This window comes from Poeciliopsis prolifica, unplaced genomic scaffold, assembly GCF_027474105.1.
Source record: "Poeciliopsis prolifica strain line A6 unplaced genomic scaffold, Auburn_PproV2 SCAFFOLD043, whole genome shotgun sequence".
NCBI lineage: Eukaryota > Metazoa > Chordata > Actinopteri > Cyprinodontiformes > Poeciliidae > Poeciliopsis > Poeciliopsis prolifica.
In genome coordinates this window covers 3797192-3819514 of record NW_026562418.1, presented here as the reverse complement: position 1 = coordinate 3819514, position 22323 = coordinate 3797192, and positions in this window count along the sequence as shown.

Genomic DNA, 22323 nt, shown 5'->3' with positions numbered 1-22323 from the left:
TTGTCACCTGGCTGACTATCCGCTGGCATGTCGCAGAGCCTGTTCTTAACTTTGGTTCTTACTTTATTTTATTTTTAAATCCATTTTATCTAAATCTCTCCTGACGTGTTTTATCTCATTATTATGGCACTTTCCAAATCAAAATTTTGTTACTAACTCTAACGGACCTGAAACAAGAAAAGTTTGATCCAATCTAAATTTCAAATGGTGTGAAAAAACGCGTATGTGTTTTCATTAGTTGGACTTCGACTGTACGTCAGTCACAAGCGTCGTCTCGTGTCCGTCTGATCGAACGGCTCCGACTTTGTCAGGAACATGCGTGGAATGTTAATTTGATGGCTCCGGGATGACAGTGATTGGAGAAACCCGCTAGTGATGCAAACAGCCACAGAGAGTAATCAGAGTCAGGCAGTTTTTTTGGGGGGGGCATATCTTCATCATCGAAGGCATGAGCGTGTGGAAGTTTCCTCTTCTGCGAGCTCACACCTAAAACGCTTTTCATGTCCAGACTCATGGTCACCCTTCAGGCATCGCCCGTGTCTTAGTGGGGCAGCTATAACCTCCCAGATGGACTAGCGTAATGACGTTAACGTGGATTATCTTCTATAGACACACATACAGTTAGGTAAAGAAGGGTTGCAGTGTGCACTGCAGGGCTAATCTGTTCTGTACCATGACCTACAACTAGTAAGCTATTAATACACATAAGAGCATTTAAGAGAGAACCGCACTAACCAGCACTGTCAGCGTAACAAACCTCATTACCGCGGTTATCTCACTAGATGAAATATTGCAAAAAATAAATGATAGGATCAAGGAGTTTAAAAATTAACTTAAAGTATAAATATTATCATTTTTAATGAAATGAAGAAACCAATTAGGAAAGCAATACATTTGAAATCTCATAGACAGATGCCTTGTGATTATATTAATGTTTGAGGACATGGGCTGTTCTCGACAGGGGCCCTCAGGGGGGTTGAAGAGATAACACAAAATCAATGTCTCGTAATACGTACTGGTACTGGTACTGGTGTCGTTATTGCTCCCACAGACCAATTTCATTTTATAACTTTTCAGTTTCACTGCACCAAAGAAGTAAAGATCAAGGCTTTAGCTTCAGCCGTTTTGAGACAGGATCACCGTTTCTTGCTTGCAGCCTCCAGCTGAAGAGGAAATCTCAGCAGGCAGAAATGTAAGCAGACAGCGGCAAACTGTCAAACACATTTCTCTATAAAGATTTGAGTGAGAAGTTGCTGTTTGGCATGGCGAACACCCTGCTGACTGATCTGTAGTCAATTTAAACATCCAAATAAGTCTTTGAAGCTTGTAATTCTACTTATTGAATCAGAAACAGAAATACAAATACATGCAGATATTGATAGTGTCCCTATCCACATCAGTTCTGAGCAAATTAAATTGTTAGTTGGAATCCAAAGGGTGCATTCTCACCATCCCTGTTTAGACCACTTTAATCAAACGTTAGTATGTTTGTTTAGACTCTAGATGTTTGTTTGGACCAGATATCGCTCCCAAATACCGGAAGTGGACTATGGCGCTGGACATTCTGGGTAAGATCAGTGCTAAACAGTCACGTGAGTCTAGTGCTAGCAAGAGAAATGGTTGGTGGTTTTTTGCCGGAGACCACGCTAAAATCAGAAGTGTTTGTGTCATTTTCTTCAGAGGCGAAGGGGGGAACTGGTTTTTCAATGAGTTTGGATTGTTTGACACAATGAGGTGTGAAAGAGAACCTCAGCAGGTGAAACCGTAACAAATGTTGCCACTTTGGTCCCCGAGTGAACAGAGTCTACTGGACTATGAGGTGTGAAAACATCCTCAGACTTTCCCAAGCGGTTTTGGTATTTTTGACAGCTTTAAGAAAACCAATAGCAACTGCCTTCTTCTGAATGTATAGTTTCTACTCCATTGTTCCAAAAAAACCTATGAAAGTTGCAGATTTCGGTGTGACTTATATGTGATGTAGATATAATTGCTAGAGGTCACCACCCATAAGTGGTCTGGCCAGACATCCTATGAAATATTCCATGCTTTCAGGGCCATTTCATTCCTTCACTCCTCTTCTGCTTCCCAAGCTTGTGACGCTGTAAATAGTAATCTGAGAGGCATGAACCTTCAGCCAGAGGATTGGGATATCTGGAGCTCTCTCCTCTGTTTCCGAGCATTCCTTCTGTTTGATGGTAGAGTTTATAAGCATGGAAAGTTCCTGTCTAATTATGGGTATGATGGGGAAAAGTCTCTGGGAAGGCACGGGTCTATGGGGCAGCCACCGCACCACAGAAGGAAAGAAGAAAGCTGACATTTTCTGACGAGCTGCTGATCCATGTCATGGCTGTGTAAACCAAACTAAAGTGGATTACTTTGACTTGGCTTCTCGGCTGGAATGAAATGGTGTGCCAGTTCAATATGGAAGAGGATGACTTCAGATGTCTTTCTGCCAACATACGCTGTGGGTCTGTTCCGTTTTAGCAGACCAACAAACACTCTCAGCTGAGGCTCACTTTAAATGTTTTTGATTAAACCAAAAAGGCCCCTGACTGAGAGTCTTAGAAGCCATTGCCTGAATACGAAGGTCAAGTTGACCCAGACTGGAAATGATTAACTTGGATGGCCCCAGGTGATGTTCAGCCATGCTTCTGTTCTCATTAGCCTGCACCGTCTTCCTGTTGGACCAACTGGCGGGCTGCTGGCACAGGCCACCACGCAGAGCAAGTGGTTGCTGGGAGACTGCGGTTCGCTGAAAAAGCCACTGAGGGTTAGAAATGAGTGGAGTGCAGAGGAGCAAACAGATTTTGGGAAGTGATAAAGTGGCTAAAGGTTCACATGGGACAACAGGAATAACAATCTATCTACTGTTGCACAATTCAGAAACTGGTGGGTTTAAACTCCGCTGGGAATCGAACCCAGGACCTTCTTGCTGCAAGGCAACAGTGCTACCAACTGCACCACTGTGCAGCCCACATAAAAAAATATAAAATAAAATAAAGACATCAAGCCCTATCTTTTTATTAGATCTGATGTATAATTTAAAAAAAGACAAAGATTTTTCTGAACACTCTTGTAATCATTATTTATGTCATGATTTCTGTTATTTTTTATACGTGTAAATAGGTCAGATTTGTGTAATTTAGACTATGCAGTTTCACCCGGCAACAACTGTTGCCAAGTATAAAACCTACATTTTCACTAATATAACCAACTCTCCATAAATATTATGTGTTAGGACTGAAATACACACATTTATTCTGCAGGGGAAAAAAATTGGGGATTAAACGGGTTAATAACTCAGTCTTGTGGACTTGTGCCTTCATCTGAGCTTCAGCTTCATTTTTTGTTCTAGTTATGAACAAAAAATATGAAAGCTGGCTTCATGTGACATTGCATTTTATCCAGATTTGCATTTGTGTCCAGCTCTATGAAACAGAGTTTGCATGAACCACAGAACCGTTGGAAGGGAAACAGATCTGCTCGGACTACGTGATTCTCATGTCATTTATCATTCTAAATATTTGTTCTTGGGCTGTCTGCTGGCAGAATGGTGGACAGAAATGTAGGTGAAAACAGAAAAATGTTGAAGGAAAAACGGTTAGGCTCATTGGGGTCTCATCACTCTTCACTATAATGACTGACATCTGAGCTGTTAAAACTCTGTTTTCTTTGAAAGGAAAGTGTTTTCCAAATGCAGCTGCTGTGGAGATGCACCCCCACCACCACTGGACGAGCAGGGCCAGAGTGACTTTGCACAGCTCCCAGAGATCTTCCACGACTGACAAGCCAACTCTCCAGTCAAGTCATAATAAATTCAGCCTACTGTGGAAACGCTGGTCAGCCGCCAAAGGTCAGGTTCCCTGGCATATCAGACATCTGTACTCCATCAACAAAATTAGCTCCAAATTTAAGATAGCGATAGACAGTTGATGTTTAAAGGGGAAGGAGTGAGTATTTTCCAAGCTTATAGTGGCATTTTATAGCACAATAAAGTAACTATGTCACCTTCAGTTGTTATATAAAGAGCTGTGTATGTCAAATATGACTTAAAAGACATCTCCCTTCAAACTGGGTTTCTAAAAAAGTCCTGTTATTTCTGAAGCTCCGTCTCCAGGAAGTCGTCCCAACATGGCTCCTCTGTTAAACCTTTAATGATTTTAGCAGTGTTGCACTAGTTTATATAATGAGCCATATGTGCTACGTGTTTGTTATTGACTAAAGAAAAATAATGCTAACTTAATTTATCCATTAATTAATAATGACTCTAAAAAAATTACCCTGTCTTCTGGAAAAGGTACTCGGAGTGGTAACGTTGAAGTTACCACTGACGTGGGATTCTCTTGCGTTTTGAGGTGTAGGGCAGGATTTTGAGATTTCATTTTTATCAGCCATTGGGTCTTTCTAAGCAAAGTTTTAAAAAAAATGATCAAACAACAAAACAATAAGCTCTGGTGTTTGGTCAAGAAGCTAAAGAAAGTAAAAGTTGCTTATCAGTGAAAACCTGAAAAGTAGACAGATCCCAACAATCCTGAATGGTGTGAAGCTCTTTGTTCATGCTGATGTAAAAATGCATGGAGTGTACCAAAGGGCCCGTCTTAATGAGTAAAACTGCTGCTATTCCCTTTGGCTTTCTCAGTCGTGTTGCAGATTGTAGATTTAGTCAGACGTTGTCGCGCAAAAGGCAGATTGCTGGTCTCCAACAAACAAAACTCTCGGATGAAGATCATGAAAGGCGTAAACATGGTTGCTGTTTCATTTTCAGTGAGTTGCCCAAAAGCCCAGAATGCACATCACAACCAGTAGGTCGTAGTAATGGGACACTTCTTCAATTAAGCATTGAATAAAGTGATCACTAAACACCATTACCTGAAGGCAGTGGCTGATTGCCACTTTCACTTACCACTCAGGACAGCTACAGCCTGTCTTACTCAGGGCCCCTCGCTCTGTAAATACTTTAAAGAGGGAAAAATGAAGACATTCCATACAGCTGGATCCACAGCTGTTTGTCTCTTCCAACTGGTGTCCTGCTGCAGTCCATGGCTTCCCTTAGATGCTTTGAACCCTCCGTCTCCGTCCTCAGTAGGAGCTTTTCTGTGCTGTTGCTGGGGCCTTATTAAAAAAGCCTGAGATCTGAATGGGACAGAGGTGTTGCATGTAAAGTTCTTAAATATGGTAATTACAATATTGCTGCCCTGGCGAACGCTGCTCAGGGGGGGCTGCAAGAAAGTGCACACTGACAAAATTCTCTCTTGAATGGTCCTTAACGCTTTGCTGAAACAGAAAGCCGTTTCCCACAGTTTACATGAACAGAAGGTTGGATCGAGGTTTTATGAAGAGCCCCCCTTGAACACAGATACCCCTCGCTGTGCATTTCTCGCACATGTTGCTAACACCTTGTAAAAGTAATCACACCACTTGTTACAGCCACAAACTTCAATGTACTTTATTGTGATAGATCCGAACAAAGAATTGAATAGATGAGAACCAGAAGGGAAATGATACAAAGTTTTCAAGGTTTTGTGTACAATTAAAATTCAAAAGGTTAAAAAGCTCGGTGTGCTCTGATGACATCTAGCGCAGAAGTCAGCTTGTAGAGGTCAGCATGATGTCAGGATGAACTCGCTGTCCTGTGAAGGCCTCAGAGAGGATTGTTAGAGAGCGTTATGTCTTGTCTCCGCTGAGTTGTTGCCTCATTTTATAGTCCAACAGATTTAGTCCACTCCATTTCACCGGGCAAATGGAGTTAAACCCAAACGTCTGGAATTGCATCATACAAAATGACACAATTAGACATTATGCCAAATGTTGATGTACTGGTATGTCTCATTCTAGAATTGACATTTTTCTGACTCCCAATCAGTGGACTGTGTTGTGGAGCTCCATCCTAACATAACTGTATTGTTGTCCCTGGACCTACAACTGAAGGGGGCTTGGGTTCGGTACCATATCGGTTGGCTGTACTCTGTTCTTTCGCAATGGAAAAAGAGGAAATAGGGTAAATCTGTAATTCCATAGTGTTCTGGAAAAAAGACTAAAGCCCTGTTGACAAAAGCACTTCATTTCACCAATTTGATAAAAACCAACTTGACCAGTGCCAGGAGAAACTAGGTTTTTGTTACCTACTGGCATCATGAGCGCCAAGTAACAAGGCAGAGAGGTTAAGGAGAAAGTTGTGAAGAAAATCCCAGACTTTCATATCCTAAGTGCAATTCCATAATCATTTGGAAAGAGTGTGCCACAACTTCAATACCTGTTCAGTTAAAATGACAAGCCAGACAAGGAGAACAGCCATTAGGAAGCAGTGACTCACAGTAACTCTGAAGGAGCTGCAGAAGCCTACAGCTCAGGTAGGAGAGTCTGTCGGCATGGCAATGATTTGATTTTTTGTTCTACTATGAAGTTCCACAACAAAGGGGAACAAATTTGAAGTTTTTGGCTTTCCTACAAAATGCCCTCACATCACCATAAAAACACGTTCAGTGTTAGTTCACATGGCACTCATAACGCAAATTTTAAAAAGAGAATAAAAGAGGAGTTCAGGGAGAGAAGCTGCAAAGATCTCAATTTTTTAAGCAGACTAATCATCTGGACAATAAATGCCACAGACGCTCGGCTCACCTGTTCTTTCCATCAGAGTCGTCCTCTTGGATCTCCTTCTGCACCGCAGCTGAGTGGGAGTTGGACTTGGGGTCGGGAAATGCAGAATGGTTTTCATACTGCTCCATTTAAACTCTTGAATGTTGTCTTTGTAAAAGAAAAGAAGCAAAACTCTCAAAATATTCCACTGACTCCTGTGAATGTTTAAGACAGCAGAGATCCGTGTCTGATTTAGATTGTACATCTGCTGTTTGACTGCAGAACTCTGGAAACACGGCTGCTGCCATGGTGGGAAAAAGTACTTCATGGATACCACCAACTTGATAAAAATATGGCTGATTGATTATTCACCTCTGTAAATAAACTTCTTTGTAGAGTTATTTTTATACATCTGAACAGGTAAGCCTGGTATGAAAGTAACCAAAGTTTTCAGTACTTCTGGTTTGAATGGTACATAACACCATTCCAATTGTTCAGTTCTTGAAATGCCAGATAAAGTGTCAAAGTTTTCAGACTATGAAGCATAGGCTTTGTGCACAGCTGTCACCGACATTCATTCTGAATACTGCAGAGCTAAATACAGGGAGGAACAGTTTTCTATAGATCCCCTTCAGAGTTGTCCTCGGATATTTGTGTTTGCATTAGTCTCCATTCAAAACTGGCATCAACATGGTCTTGCCTGCATGTACTTCAACCATCAGAGGTGTTATTCTCAGACAAATCAAGTATAAATCCATCCTCAGTGATCAGATGTTACCCATTTTGCATGCAGCCATGGCCACATGAACTCAACAGATGTTGCTGTGAAAGTAGACATGTTAAATCAGGCCTGAAACCGCCAAGCAAACAGATACAGTATGATAGGAGTGATAATGCCCTGAAACATGTAACCCTCGGACCCTCAGCCAATCATCCCCCTACTCATAGGGGGAGCACTGGTCTTCCTCCTATTCCTAATCCCGTTTTCTGCTCCTCACCTTCTTAAAATGTTACTTGCAGCTGGCAAGTTATAGTGCATTACTGCCACCAACTGGCATGTCAGTTTACTGGCATGTCAGTGGTTTTCAGTGTTCAGTTCGCTTTGGTTGCTTTGACAGATAATGTGGTCTGCGGTCCCTGATCAGTTTGCCTAGTGTCAGTCAGGGGAACAGGTTCTTCAAAGAGTTTGATTCGTTTGACACTTTACAGTGAGAAATTGAACCGCACCAGCTGTTGCAGTTTTGATCCTCAATCGTACCAGGTGTCAACCAGAATATCAGGCGTGAAAACTTAGTGTTTCTAAGTCATTCCCAGATCTGCAAAGTGAGAAGGTTGTGTGGCAGGAGCCAAGCTATGATTCCTGATTCCTGATGGACTGAAACCACAAACTGCAGTATATCTGCTCCTTTTGCTCCGCAGCTTTTTCCGTTCAGGTCATCAACCATCATTCCTTCACCTACCTGTTGATGTCCAACTCGTGGTCTTGGACTGGCTGAGGAATCTTGCCATCGGTCTTCACAGAAACAAAATTAACCAATCACCAACACCCTGTTCCACAGCTAACCGCAAATTGTCCACGGAAATTATGGGCAAAATGAATCTGTCTTCATAAACCTCTCCATCGACGCCTTCTGGTAGAGAAACGGACCATGATGACCAGACTTGCAGGCTCATAATACCCACTAAATCTTCTCCATTGTTTTTCTGTCTTTTCTGCATTTTGACCAAGAACAAAAGCAGAATAACAATTGGACTGTTATTTGCTTGTGGTCATTTTTTAGATATCTACTCATTGGAACTATATTGTTATGCTTACCTCACATGACTGAAGGATGCATCCTGGCTTATGCGCCGCGTTCAAAGGTTTTCAACCCAATTGGTGTTACCAGGTCTTCCGTTATCAACCTCAGATTGGAGAGAGGAAACAATTTGACATGTAAACCAAGTTTATTTTCGTCACAATATATATTAAAACACAGCTAATGGTAAAGAAAGAAATAATTGAAATAGGTGGAACTTATTTCTGACGTTGATTTATTTCTGAAAGCATGTTTTCTTGTATGATGGCTACTTTTTTTTGTCCCTTGTATGAAGAAAATCTTCATAAAAACTCCCACACTCATCTGTGGCTTGCTTAAAAGATTTAATGTTGAAACTTCTCTACAGTGCAACTGGAACAGCTGAGACACTGCTGGCTCCTTTTGCTTTCTGTGCAAACCGATGGTGTCAAACCCAATTTCATTTTGGGGCAAGTCAAGATCGTGACTGTTGTGCCAGAATCTATTGCTAAACCCCGTTAAGAAACTGTTAAAATATGAATAAGTTCTTAATATTAAAGAATATTGAGCATCTTTTCAGTGCCTGCAGCATTTGGCAACTGTTCTTGGAATTTTTTGCAATAAAAATTATGTTGTTTGTGTTACTAATTTTGAAATATTTGCACATATGTATGATGGAAATTGTGACTTTTTATCACTTGCCCCATCGTTATGGATTATAAATCTCGAAAGACTGAGGCAGTTGGATTTTAGAAATAAGAACTACATCCACCTCCAGGTGGGATTTCACAGTCACTTGGATCCAATATTTTTCAGCAATTATGTATTATTCTCAAAAAATGCAGGAATTTCTTCATTTTGCATGAATTTCCACAATGATTTGAAGGGAAGTGGAGGGACTGATTGGTGTAATTTGGCAGTTAACAGATAAAAATAGTTTTGATTGACAAAATAATGTTCAAGCACAATACGGTGTTATTCTTTAGAGTCTAGAGGGCCACATAAAAAGCTACGGTGGGCCAGATTTGGCCCCCAGACCTTGAGTTTGAAACATATGTAGATGCTTGACTTCACAATAGCTGTGCATCCTTTGCTGTAGCGCTTGGTGCTAAATACTTTGACACTCCAAACTGACTTTCTGCTATATTTACAACTTGCCCTCTATGAACTGCCATGGAATGTGCCAGTATCAAAAAAAAAAAAATAAGATCTCACTCAATAGTCCTTTCACAAGCAAATTCAGCCTTGGCCCTAAATTAAGAGCGCCCTCTGTGGCACAGAGCAGCTGGATGGGTTTCTTGTTATTTTCCTTGTTTTGTAACCGTACCTTCAGACTCACAGTGCCGTACGGGAGTCGCTTTCCCGGTTGTGCTCACCGCTGAGACGAACAACAGAGAAGCCTGGGAACTGAAACACAGAAGCCAACCTCTCCTGGAAACCCTAGAGCTGCGATCTGCTACCAAGACACTCCCTTGTTTTTGTCACTCCAGTGCCCTGTGCCATAGGACACAGTTTGCTCAAACTGTGCCCATTAAAGTTGAAAGCAGGACAGAGCTCTTACGCTCTGTTTCTTTTTTATTTATTCATCTTTTTATTTTTTCGCACAAACATGAAGGATCTCCTTAATGATTGACACAGCGCAGGTCAAGAAGAAGTTAGCCAAGATGTAGTTGTTTTTTTTTTTATTCTTGTGCCAAAAGCAGAGTGAATTATAGATGATAGCATCAGTGCTGGAAAACAGCGTTTAGTCGGTTGCCAGTGTGAAGACTTCTCAGCTAGAGACAACTTCTCACCATGTGTTTTCCATCCAGTTCCACAGAGAATCACATTCTCTGCTCTGATTCTATCAGCCAGTAGGTAGACATCTGCAGCAACCAGTGATATAATGTGGGCAAAAAGGGAATAACTGCCAATAATAATAATAGGATAATTTAGGGTCATTTTAAATGTAGTAACATTTAACAAAGGTTTCCTGCTGATAACATAAAGTGTTTTACTTGTTTCTATGGCATGATTACATTCTTTAACAAACACAACAACTGCAGCTGGTAATGTGATGTTTGTCTTGGAAGGTAAGGTCACCAAGGAAACCCAATGGGCTCTGGGCAAAGACAAGGGGATGTGTTTGTCAATATCAATAAATTTGAAAATCTATCTATCTATCTATCTATCTATCTATCTATCTATCTATCTATCTATCTATCTATCTATCTATCTATCTATCTATCTATCTATCTATCTATCTATCTATCTATCTATCTATCTATCTATCTATCTATCTATCTATCTATCTATCTATCTGTCTATCATCCTGGAGGACAGGGCCTGCCCGGTGCTGCTCTGATCCAGCTGCTGAGGAGGAAGAATCCCTCTCTGACTCAGAGGGGCTCATGTGTTAACTTGTGTTTGGCCGTCCAGCTTTCTGTTCCCTCAGGGACTCTGTCATCTGTGATACTGCTTATATTGGCATGAGAAAAAAAAGAAAGAGAAAAAAAAAGTGCTGCATACCAGACTTTCTTCCAGTGTGAATTACTCTAACCTTTTGACTCGTCTGAGGATAACAAACTTGCGTATACGCAAACACACACACACACACGCAGGAGAAGCGGTTTTGACACACGGTGTGATTAAAGATCGGGCTTTAGAAGGAGGTATTTCCTGAGACTGCCATGGAGGGAGCAGTGGGTTGGGCTGGCAGCTCTCTGTGTGCTTGTTGCCTTGCGACTCCTTGATTCCCATCAGCGTATCGATCGCTAGCTGAACGGCAGAGAGGAAGTCGACCCACACCTGCGGTTTCTGACGTCTTGCCCTTCTGCTACGTCTCTTCCTGTCCCCTGCTCGTTCTCGCCGTGCACTCCTTGACAAAGCGGATGCCCGTGACCCCGCCCGTGACCCCGCCCGACCCCTGCGCTATAAAAAGCCAGCTGGGTTTTTTGGTCCAAACCCATGGAAATCAGAGGCAGGGCCAGCCACCACCCTCACTTAAACCCTCCAGCCTGCTTCCCCCGCCAGGGGCCAGCAGGGCTGCCAGTCGGCGGGCTGCAGAGGACGTTGTTGTGAAATCCTCATTTTTTTTATGATTTCTCAGGCCTTGTTTTTGTTTCAAGCTGAGGCTAAAGTCTCGACGACACGCCAACTCGTTTTTATTTTCTTGCAGTGCAAACAGAGGGAACTTCTCGCTAAAGTCCCAAATAAAACGAGAAGGCAAATTTAAATCCCGCATAATTGTTTTAATGAACTATAAATGAATACTTTTCCTATTTTAGATTGCACATCATAATGAGTGGACTGCAGTATTACCCCTGGCTTATATTTGATGTGACCACAATTTTTTTATTTTATTGGGACACATTCATCCCTGTAGGCATTTAAGAGGGCCTTAGCGCTGTCAATCAACCTCTGGTACACACTGCTCACTTCCTCCCTGTTGTTCTCTGTTATAGCTAAGTCCCCAAAATGGAGCGAGTTAGCATGTTACTGAAGAGGATTAGAGCCGCTGAAAAATCAAAAATAAAACAATTTGACTTTTTTTTACACAGAATACTGACATAGAATTGTAAATCAGAACTCTGAGAAAAAAGGTCAGGATTCATAAAACTAAAATAAATCAATAAAAACAGAACTGAATTCTTTGTTTATGAGCACAAACCAGATAGAATCACAAAAGTCCAAGGGAAAGAGAAACCATCTGTGCATCAGCCTTTCCATGGAAGTCGGATGTGCAGTTTGATTAGTTTTTTTTTGTTGTTGTTGTTAGTTTTTTTATTCTCACATGCAGGAGTTTCAAAAATAACAGACCAGACCAGGGCAGACCAGAGAGACACATAATGCGGTGAAGTGAACAAGTGGCGAACATCATCTCTGTTTCACACCTGGGGTTCAGCAGAGCCGTAAAGCAGTGAAGTAGCTGCAGAGTCGTTGGGTTTCATGGCTGCAGGAGGACGGTTGTTGTTGGCCGGCGTTCCTGGACCTGAGAGAAGTTGGAGGACGTCTCCGATGCAGCGACCTGGTTTGCCCTCTGCGTGGGAAGAGCACGAGGCTAACAGACCAACTGTAGGATTAGCCCAGGATGTTAAGAGAAAATAAATGTTGTGACTGGTTTAAAGTGGGGTAAAGAGGTTCTGGACTGTGATGTGGGTGGACAAAAACACACACAAAAAAAGGTCAGGACTAAAGATTATGGTATTCCAGATACTTTTGTTGTTTTTTTTTTTGTCCAACTTGCTGGAATGTTGTCCTTCTTCCTACTGCTGGCATGGAAACGTCTCATCCAGCTTCACAAAGTGTCACATTTGACTAGATATAATAACAGCATCTGTTTCTGCACATTATGCATTTATGTCACGTTGGAATGATTCCACTGTGAGATGCGTTGTTTTTCACTGCTCTGTGAGAAGACAGAGAGAAATATGAAATTCCATTTTTTTAGCTGCTGTTGTCATACATTTATTTAGTAAAATGATGTAGGAATATTATTAGAATAATTTTATGGAGATTTCACAACAAAACAAAAAAATGTATTTGATTATATGTGAGAGTTATGATGGAGTTCCTTTATCTTTGGCCGTGATGACCTTTGCATTAGGAATAAATCTAGAGGCCTTTTGCTGCGCCGCATCATTGTCAAAGTTAGGAATCAGAAGATGTAAATTTTCTGTAAATTACCTGGTAAGCTCCAGGTAAAAAACCCAAAAGTTGACCGAAAGTGTCTGGTGACTTCCACACACCATTTGGTGAATTTAGCAAAGTGAGCACTGACCTTGGATTTACACTACATGTGGCTCCGCTCCAGTGCGCACTTCACTGAAATTCGTAGCCTCCCTGATTTTCATAATACGCGGCTCTGCAGTGAAGCCCAAAGGTGAGCCGAGAAGCATATCGTTATAGTTCTCAACTTCCAAATGAATTGTTCTTTGTCCTTTTCGCTCTCACTTTAACTTGAGAGATTGGACTTCTTTGTTTTTTTTTAGAATTTTTTTGGAACCACTGGCATTTATTTGATGGTAATCTGACTGGAGGGGGAAGACATGCGCCAGCCATGTTGAGCTCTGCATGCTCAACCATGGTACCACACAACGCCCCAGTGAGGAGAAATGGTGGAGGTGGAGGTGTGTCACACCATGCCGCCATGCACCACTCAGTGTAAACTGTGTGGCGCAGATAATTACTGCAGAGTTGATTCTGTGGCAGATCGGAGTGGAAACGATTCGCCACAGAATCGTTTCCACTCCGAAACGAGTGGAAACGAGTATAAATGATCACGCAGGAATAGGTTTGTTTCAAGAGTGTTTTCACACCTGATAGACTCGGCTCCGCTGGGGACAAAAGTAGCGTCATAGCCCACTTCCTGCTTTCGGAGCGGTCTCCAGTCTGCTTGCTGTTCACATATGCGTTCCAACCACACCAGAGTTCACTTCAGCCGACCCGAGATCGACCAGAGTTTGCATTTTTGGTCTGCCATTCAGACCTCCCCAAAGGCAAATCAGTTCGAGTTCTATTAAAGGGGACCAAAGAGTTCTGGTGTGAATGCATCCTCACATGTCACCTTCATGAGAGCTAATCAAAAAGTTTAAGTTTCTGTGATTAAGCCTCTGGTGAGTTCACTGAAACGAAAGAGTCAACTGCCAAATATATCTAGCTGGAAACCTTCTCAGAGGACAATAAAAACATTCCCATTAGAGAGGAAGCAGCGAGACTTCACCCTGGAGATCTCCTCTGGCGTGTGTCGATACACACAGTGCAGAATTTCACAAGTAGCTGTCAGCGGCCCAGGAAGAGTTAGTCAAGTGTTCACCTGCCAGACGCTTGTTTCCTTCGTTATTCACAGAGCTGCGTCAAACATTATCATCTCGTCTTTGAGTTAAGTCTTTCACACATCGAATGGGTAAGAATGCATTACTGATTCCCCCAATTGACGCCTCCAGTTGGTCCCTTGACACCTGCGTCTCTTGATGCACCTTGCTTGAACCCCTTGAACCAGCTGCTCTAAAGGAAAATGATCAGCTCGAATCTTTCTCGCTGACAATGTCTTGAGTTCTCTTGAAGTCTCACCTCTGCTGACTTGTGGAGTGCACCCCGTGACCTCCGGGTGGTTACTGCGCAGCTGGTCGACTTGTGCGGACATAGCACAGTCACGCTCCTCTCTCTCCGGGAAGCCACATCAGAGTAATCTGATCTGCAGGGGCGGAGGGGTCTGTGTGCCTCGGCAGCCACGGTTCTGCATATTCAGCCATGAAAGACACTGGCGCTCCGGAGGTTATCAAGGTTTCACAGTCTGGACACGGTTAAATGTGGAGATGCTATTTGTGCATCTCTGTTTAGATACCTGTATTTCTGAACTTGAATGAGCCACCAGGGGTGTGGGACTCAGCCAGAAAATACCAATGTGGCTCTCCATAGGATTGCTCTGGCTGAGAGCCCCGATCTGCAGGAAACAGGTCGGCTCATGCACCTCCTCATCCCTCCTGTCAGAGAGAGAGAGACTAACTAGAACATAGTGTGTAAGGATGCCAATACACACACACACACACACACACACACACACACACACTCACCCCCCCCCCCCACACACACACACACACACACACACTATATGCTGTCAAAATTACACATAAATATACCTATATGCTGCTTGGCACTTACATACCAAGCGATCCAAACTGTATCCCTTATGCCAGGAGTCAATGGATCATAGTGTGTGATATGTGAAGCTCCCAGAGCCAGTCTCTGAGCCGGTGGAAGACGGTCCAGCGTCTGTCCCCAGCTGCTAAACCAAACAGTCGGATGTCTGAGAGTCCTGTGTTGAGCCTCCGCACAGACCCATCCGCAGCTGAAAACGCACTCCAGAAAATAAACAGGCCGGGGGCCATGCAGAGCAAATATTTGATCGGTCTGGGACAGATATGTGTGGGTGTGTGTGTGTGTGTGTGTGTGTGTGTGTGTGTGTGTGTGTGTGTGTGTGTGTGTGTGTGTGCATGGAGGGGATGAATATTCCTCCAGGGTTAGAAGGAAGGAGAGGAGGAGAGGCTGGCAGGACATGAAAGGAGCAACTACTGTATAAATCACACATCTTGGTTTGGGAAAGAGACAAGAGTTAAAGTATGAGGATCATTCCATTGAGTTGATTAGAACCTAATGCTGCTTATAATAAGATAAACACAAAAAGTAGTTTGTGTTGAACAAGGCCATCTGAGTTGTATCAGACTTTCCACCTGCCGACATTTTCAGCCGCCACATGTTTATTTGCATTCTTTCTAAGGTTACGTTTACACAGAACCGCCGTCTGGACATGGCTGGTATTTTAAGATATCGATTGGGTGGAGAGTTCCTCGTTTAGACGAGATCGCAAAAAAGAAAACCTTGAGTCCGCTGCAGTTCCCCTGCCAGGCCACTGTGTGGCGCTTAGATTTGAGCATGTTCAGATTCATAATAGCCGTGAGCCGACCGATGTGACGGCGAACTTAAAAATAATGATGCAATCAGTCATTGAAGTAAATGTTTCACTTTTTCTGTCCGTTCAGTCAGCAGAGCCCATTCCACCAATGCCCAGTCCTTTCCTTACTGTGGAATTACAACCTGGATGAGTTGTCGATGTTCTCTTGGAGTCATTGTTGTGGGTCGACCGCTCCAGGGACTGTTGGACGTTTCCACCATGTTTGTGATCACTGTGGTCTGCTAGATTTCCAAACCCTTAGAAAAGACTTTGTGGCCATTTCTGACATGTAAGTTGCTTTGTTTTTTCTATGTTTTTAAGTTTCCTTTCACTGGAGCTTTTGAATTATTTTAGCCTGCTTCAGTTTGTCAGACAGTTCCATCCTGTTTCAACAGGTCTTTCTGTTGAAGGGGCAGTGCTGTGTGTTTTCTAGGCACATGCAAGTAACTATGTTACCTTCAGTTGTTATGAAAATGTTGCATATATCAAAAATGACTGAAAAGGAGTTTGAGTTTATAATTTAATGCCTTGAAATTGGGCTTCTATCTCATCACAACATGGCTGCTTAGCTTCTCTTCAGGGTATTGCTTCTTTATCAGAGTTGCACTGAGAAGTAGTTCCTATAACGAACTCAGTCCCACCAGATGTGTTGCTAATTGCAGTTGGCTAGTCTGAAGGAGCTGAGTGGGGTGTCGTGAGAGAGGGCTACTCTGTGAGGGGGAAACCTGGAAGGTGTGAAACTGCAGCTCTGAGGAGGAGCTGTGTCCTTGAAGGCGGGGCTGTCCCCACCCAGGAGTTTTGCACAGCTGATTGGTTGCCACGGGAGATTCAAGGATTCTTCAAACATGCAAGAAACGGTCAAAGTGTGTTTGTAACACTTGTTGATGTTAGATCAACAAGTGTTGATTTCTCCTTTAACTCCTTTATGGACTCAGACGATCTGATTCAGAATTCTTTTGGTGACAAACAGAGGAAATCTCTCTGAGGTAAATCCTCTGAATGAAAAAGCTCCCAGATTTCCGTTTTCTCCGTCACTGCCCAGCGAAGCGCAAAAAAAACCAAGTCAGGAAAAACAAAAGCTGCTTCTGGATGCTGGATCCTGGCAGCTGTCCGTGTTTGGCTCCGGCTGACATCAGCAGTCAACCAGATGTGCGATTCTCTGAGGAGGATTGGGAATCAAATTGTGCAAGCCTCATGTGGAGCCAGGGTCCACCATAGTCTGTGTTATTATACAGAGCTGTTACATAAGATGTCTGGCACGAGCCAGTGAAAAAAACGCCTTACTGTAAAGCCCCATAGGCTTCACTGTCCTCCATCGTTGGAGGAGAATTTATCGGCTCTGTGTGTTCACATGGCAAGCTGACGTGTTCGGCCGTCAAACTGCCTGCTGGATGGAGTCAGAGTTGAAGTTTATTTTCTTTTCAGCCAAGAAGTTATCAGACAACCCGAGATCATGCGCCTCATATTTCCTGTGGCCCCGCTCCAGAGGGGGCTGTATAAAGGAGCAGTCTGCATTCACATCCTCCACAGGCTCTGGTTCACCGTCAGGGGCCCATTTGCCACATGCACCATTAACGTTGATGAGGGGAGAGCTTCTGTTAGGGGCCTGTGGGTAGCAAACAGCGGGCCCTTATAGGGGGCCAGTGTTTACTCCGGCTGTTTTGAGCAGCCATGTCCATCTCTAACCTCTCCAGTAGAATTTCAACCAATAGGAGAACAGAAGTTGGTGTTTGGAGCTGAGGACGTTCAGGAAGTCGTTCAGACGTCGCCTCCAAATATCGAGTTGAGATTAACAATCGTGTGGTTCACTTCTCTCCTCACGGTGGAGGATGGTTACAGGCTTCACAGCGTCAAACTGCCTCGACACATTAGCGATTGAGTGAAATTTTAAACTTCTAACAGAGGCCACAAGCAATCGCTTCCTCCAGGAAGCAATCGCTTCCTCCAAGCAATCGCTTCCTCCAGGAAGCAATCGCTTCCTCCAGGAAGCAATCGCTTCCTATTGCTTCCTCCGGGAAGCAATCGCTTCCTCCAGGAAGCAATCGTTTCTCAATTGAGACGCGTCCGAACACTGTGGACGAGGTGAACTGTAGGACAAGGGGATTGTTATTTTTTTACCAGGCTAGCTCCAGCTACAACAATAAAATCATTTTATAAAGTAGACCAACACAAACTAGTGTGTAATTTAAAGAAAAGGGAAAGTGAACCATTGTTGTTTTTTTTTTGTTTTGTTTTGTTTCTTTCATTTTTACTTTACAAGCAAAAAGTCTAAAACCTGTGCATGTTTTCAGGCCCTCAACAGCAGCTTCTTGTCTTGTTTCCAGATCAGGTTTGTAGAGCGACCCGCTAGTATATGTCAAATTAGAAGATTGAATCAAATTTATCACAGACGCTTTGCTTGTTTCTCTGGTTCACTCAGAGGTCTGACCGCTCTGCCGTGATGCTGTCTGTTCAGTAATGTCCTCCAACAAACCTCTGGAGCCAGAAACAGAGGAGTCTGGTTTATACCGACATTGTATTCACTGGATTTTATGTAGGGGTATCAAAGGAAAAGGGGTTGGATACAAATCTGCAGTAAAACTAAAGGGACTGTTCCAGCTCCGGCTCTTCCAGAAATCACAGCTTTATGTTTGTCTGTCGCCGAAAGTCCATGAAAGTTTGTTGCTAAGATACAAAGTGGATAAAATCAAAGCGCTTTGGACACTTTGTAGTGACTTAATGTGCCGTACTGGCAGTTTCACCCTTCACATTAGCAAGTGTGTGACAGACCGTGAAGATTCTTCATGTCATAAAAATAGAAGAAGGAGAAAAAAAAAAAGCTCTGAGCTATTTCAGGAGGTGGCATTTACTGTGAGCAAGCCTTTCCTGAAGTGGCAGGATCCACTCACTCTGTGACTCTCTTTGTTTACAGTCTGCTCACACAATGATGCTGCTGTCTCCTAGAAATACTGCTCATTATTTGGGAGAGTCACCCAACAACATTCAGAGCTCAGCCTGTCTCCGCTCCAGCTCTTATTTTGTCATAAAACAGAGACGGCAGTCGTCCCTGCCCTGCACGTCGATGAGCGCGCTCATTCACCAAGCGGACAGTGAAATGGTCGCCTTTGAAAAAACAGATCTGGACGGATTTTGCTTTTTAACTATTAACTATTAACATTTTTTATTTTTTGGATAACTGCCACATATGGAAGCACATGCTGTATCTCTGCGGGGTCACGAGTTGTTTCCATTTTCTCAAACACAAATGTGTTTTTATTACTGTCAGCCTGTCGTCGTTAACCGCAGAGCAGAACGATGCCGTGACCTCATATCCTCACAGGAAAGCTTTTGGCTTTTGTTGTGGAACCGCTTGAGGCTAATTAGCAGCTAGTATGTTACCTGTTTTTATGGAAACACCTTTCCTTGTTTTTCAGGTCTGGTATGTTTTTCACTGAGTTTAAGTTTAACAAATGAAGAAGTTAAGATAATAATAGCAGTTTGTTATTTTTGCTTTAGCTTTAAACTCCGGACTTGTACAGTATACCTCTGTCATGATATACTTTACAAGTGCATCCGAAATACCTGCTTTTATGTAAGAAATTAATATTTTGTGATCAATTACAAAGTGTATTCAACGGAAAATGCTACATTTATCCTTTGCATCTCAACTCTAAAACAAATAAATATGTTAAATTACAAAGGAAGCAAAGAAACTCAAATAACCAAGAGCCCGTATTCCCACAGAATCCTGAGACTAAAAGTGACAACAGAAAAATTGAGATTTTCCTCAAGACAAGATAAAAGTCATTCACAAAGCCGTAGATAATACCAGCTCCTTTGAAGACTTTGTGTTACAAAAATAAAACTGATCTGTTTATCTCCAGCTTTAACCAATTTAAACCATCCATCCAACCATCCATCCAGCCCGGGCCCCATGCCGGGCCCCATGCCGGGCCCCATGCCGGGCTCCATGCCGGGCCCCATGCCGGGCCCCATGCCGGGCCCCATGCCGGGCCCCATGTCGGGCTCCAGGCCGGCGGGCCTCGCTAGTTGTGCAGTGACTGCATTCGCAGCGTCCTCTGCTATTCTGACACAGGAAAATCCCCAGCAACTATTCTGAAGCGGCTGAAGCTGAAGTTGGAAGCATTGTTGTCTTTTTACTGCCTTATTGTCCGCCGCTTTTGCATTTCAGGACAGCAAGTAAACATCACCGTGGCGAGGCCGCTCCGAATATCCACGAGTGCCATGAATAGACATTACATTTAGTTCCTGGGAATGGCCTGCTAAGTGCATGATGATGGCAGGAGCCGCGCCACTCACTGCAGTAAAAACGGCTTTATGGGGAAAGTTGCTGCACCACTTCCTCCGTCCTCGCGCCGTAAAGACTGAAATTAGTATGAAATTGATTCCATTATTGTTGACTGGACCGATTTTATTTGTTTCGAGTTTATCTAGACACGGGACGCTTTTGTGCATGCGGTGATCCCGCGGAGCCTAGTTTGGACGGGAATCAGTAAAACTGGGAAAGCGCAGTTCCTGCCGCTATCTCTGGTATAAAAACCGGTCGGTTTGCCCTCCTCTCCTCCCTGTGATTTTCCCCAACCGCCTCCGCTGACAAACACTCATCGGACCTCCGCTTTTCGAGGCCGTTGCCTCCATGTTTGTTTGAGACGACATGGCCGTCCGTGTGGAACCTTGTTTCGCGTTCACAGAGTCTCCCGGCGGCTCGCGTCCTCGGCTGGAGGGTTTCACAACCCGGGGGACGGATCCCGACTGCCAGTCTGTCCTGACCCTTCCTGTCATCGTCCCTCCCCCGGGGCGGTATCTGTCACCGCTGAAGGAGACGGTCCGAGCCGGCATGCGAACCTACCGCATGTCGAACAACATTTTCTCTCTGCAGTCATGAGACAACGATTAATCTTGAAGGGAGGAAAGAATGATAGAATGATAACCCGGATCTTTCAAGCCACGGTTGCCATGGCAGGAGCTCGGCCCTCTGGGGCCCACCCACGACGCCAGGACAAAATGGACGCTGTGGAACAGACTGGAGGCAAATTTAAGCATGCAGTGGATGACGTAGCTACGACATCTCCATTATTCCCACTGCTTTACAGGGGCAGTGTCATTATTATTACTTTCCAGGCGCATAATTCCATTTTATAACACAACCAAGTAACCATACTAACCTCTGTTATGAAAATGCTATATACATCAAAATTGAGATAAAAGGGGGGGTTAAACACAACCCACACATGGAGGCTTTAGGCTGTTACAGGTTTGACTTCTGGCCTGGTAACCTTTGCCCCGTGTCTTTCCCTTCTCTCTTCACCCAATTAACTATCAAGTAAAGGCCACTAGTTTTATTTTTTGTTTGTTTGTTTGGGGGGGGTTACATATTATTTTATCAAGGCAGACAGTCTTGGTCACTGTTAATGTCGTCCATCATGGAGGCTAAATTCAGATACGTTGCGTTGAACTTTTTGCAACTCAATTTTAACTTAAAATGCCTCAGAATCTGTGTTCAAATCTATGGGGTGCCTTTTGCAAAGTTTCACTGTAAAAAATTGACAGCAATATTTTGCTGTCAAAATATGTTTATCCCTTTTGGATAAACATCCAAAAGGGTGTTCATTTTTCAAAGTCACATTTTCTTCATGTTATTCTTATACTTGTGAATGTGAATTTCTCTCTGGGATTAATAACGTATATCCATTAATTAATTAATTAATTCATTAATTCCAAATGAACAATTTAGTTAGGAAGCTAAGTTTTTAACTTCCAAAATAAATATTTAGTTCCCATGAAATGTTTAAGTCTGACCTAAATATTTAGTTTGAAAACTAAAAAACAAAATAGTTAGTTTGCAAACTAAAAATTCACTAACTTAGCTGAACTCCTAGCCTGTTTTCTGCCCTGGATGAACAACCTTTCCTGGACGGTTGGCGCTCATGCTGCCCCCTCACTCTCACCCTAACCCTACCCTAACCCTGGGCAGTTGCCCATATCAGAAACCGCCACTGGTTGAACTTTACTTCTACAGTAATTGTTTGTTTTGTTTTTTTTTAATAAACATTTAATTTCCAAATCAAATATTCAGTAATTTTCATACTGAATATTTACTTTCCAAACTAAACATTCTTGATCCTAATATTTAGTTAGCTAACAAGACATTTAGGTTTGCTGGCTAGATTAGCAGTGGACTAAAAAAATAAAAAGTGAATTTTGCAGACTTCTGTTTAACTTTAGACTTAATTTCAGCATTTCTATTTATTTACACATTTTTTTTTCAATTTCAATTTCAGTTCTTTTGTCCAACGTGCCGTTTTCACTTAAATACAATCGTTTTCTGACGGATCTACAGCGACACTTTGATCTGCGTCTGTTGCAGTTTAAGACCTCCTTAAAATTATTCATAAGAAAATGAATCAAGACATTGTTTGTGGAAAAGACTTTGACTACACATCTGTACTTTACGACCCAACATTTGTGAGATAAAGAAAAAAAAAAACAACAAGAACTGGGTAGTGTCTGAAAATGAGAGCCACATGACTCAGC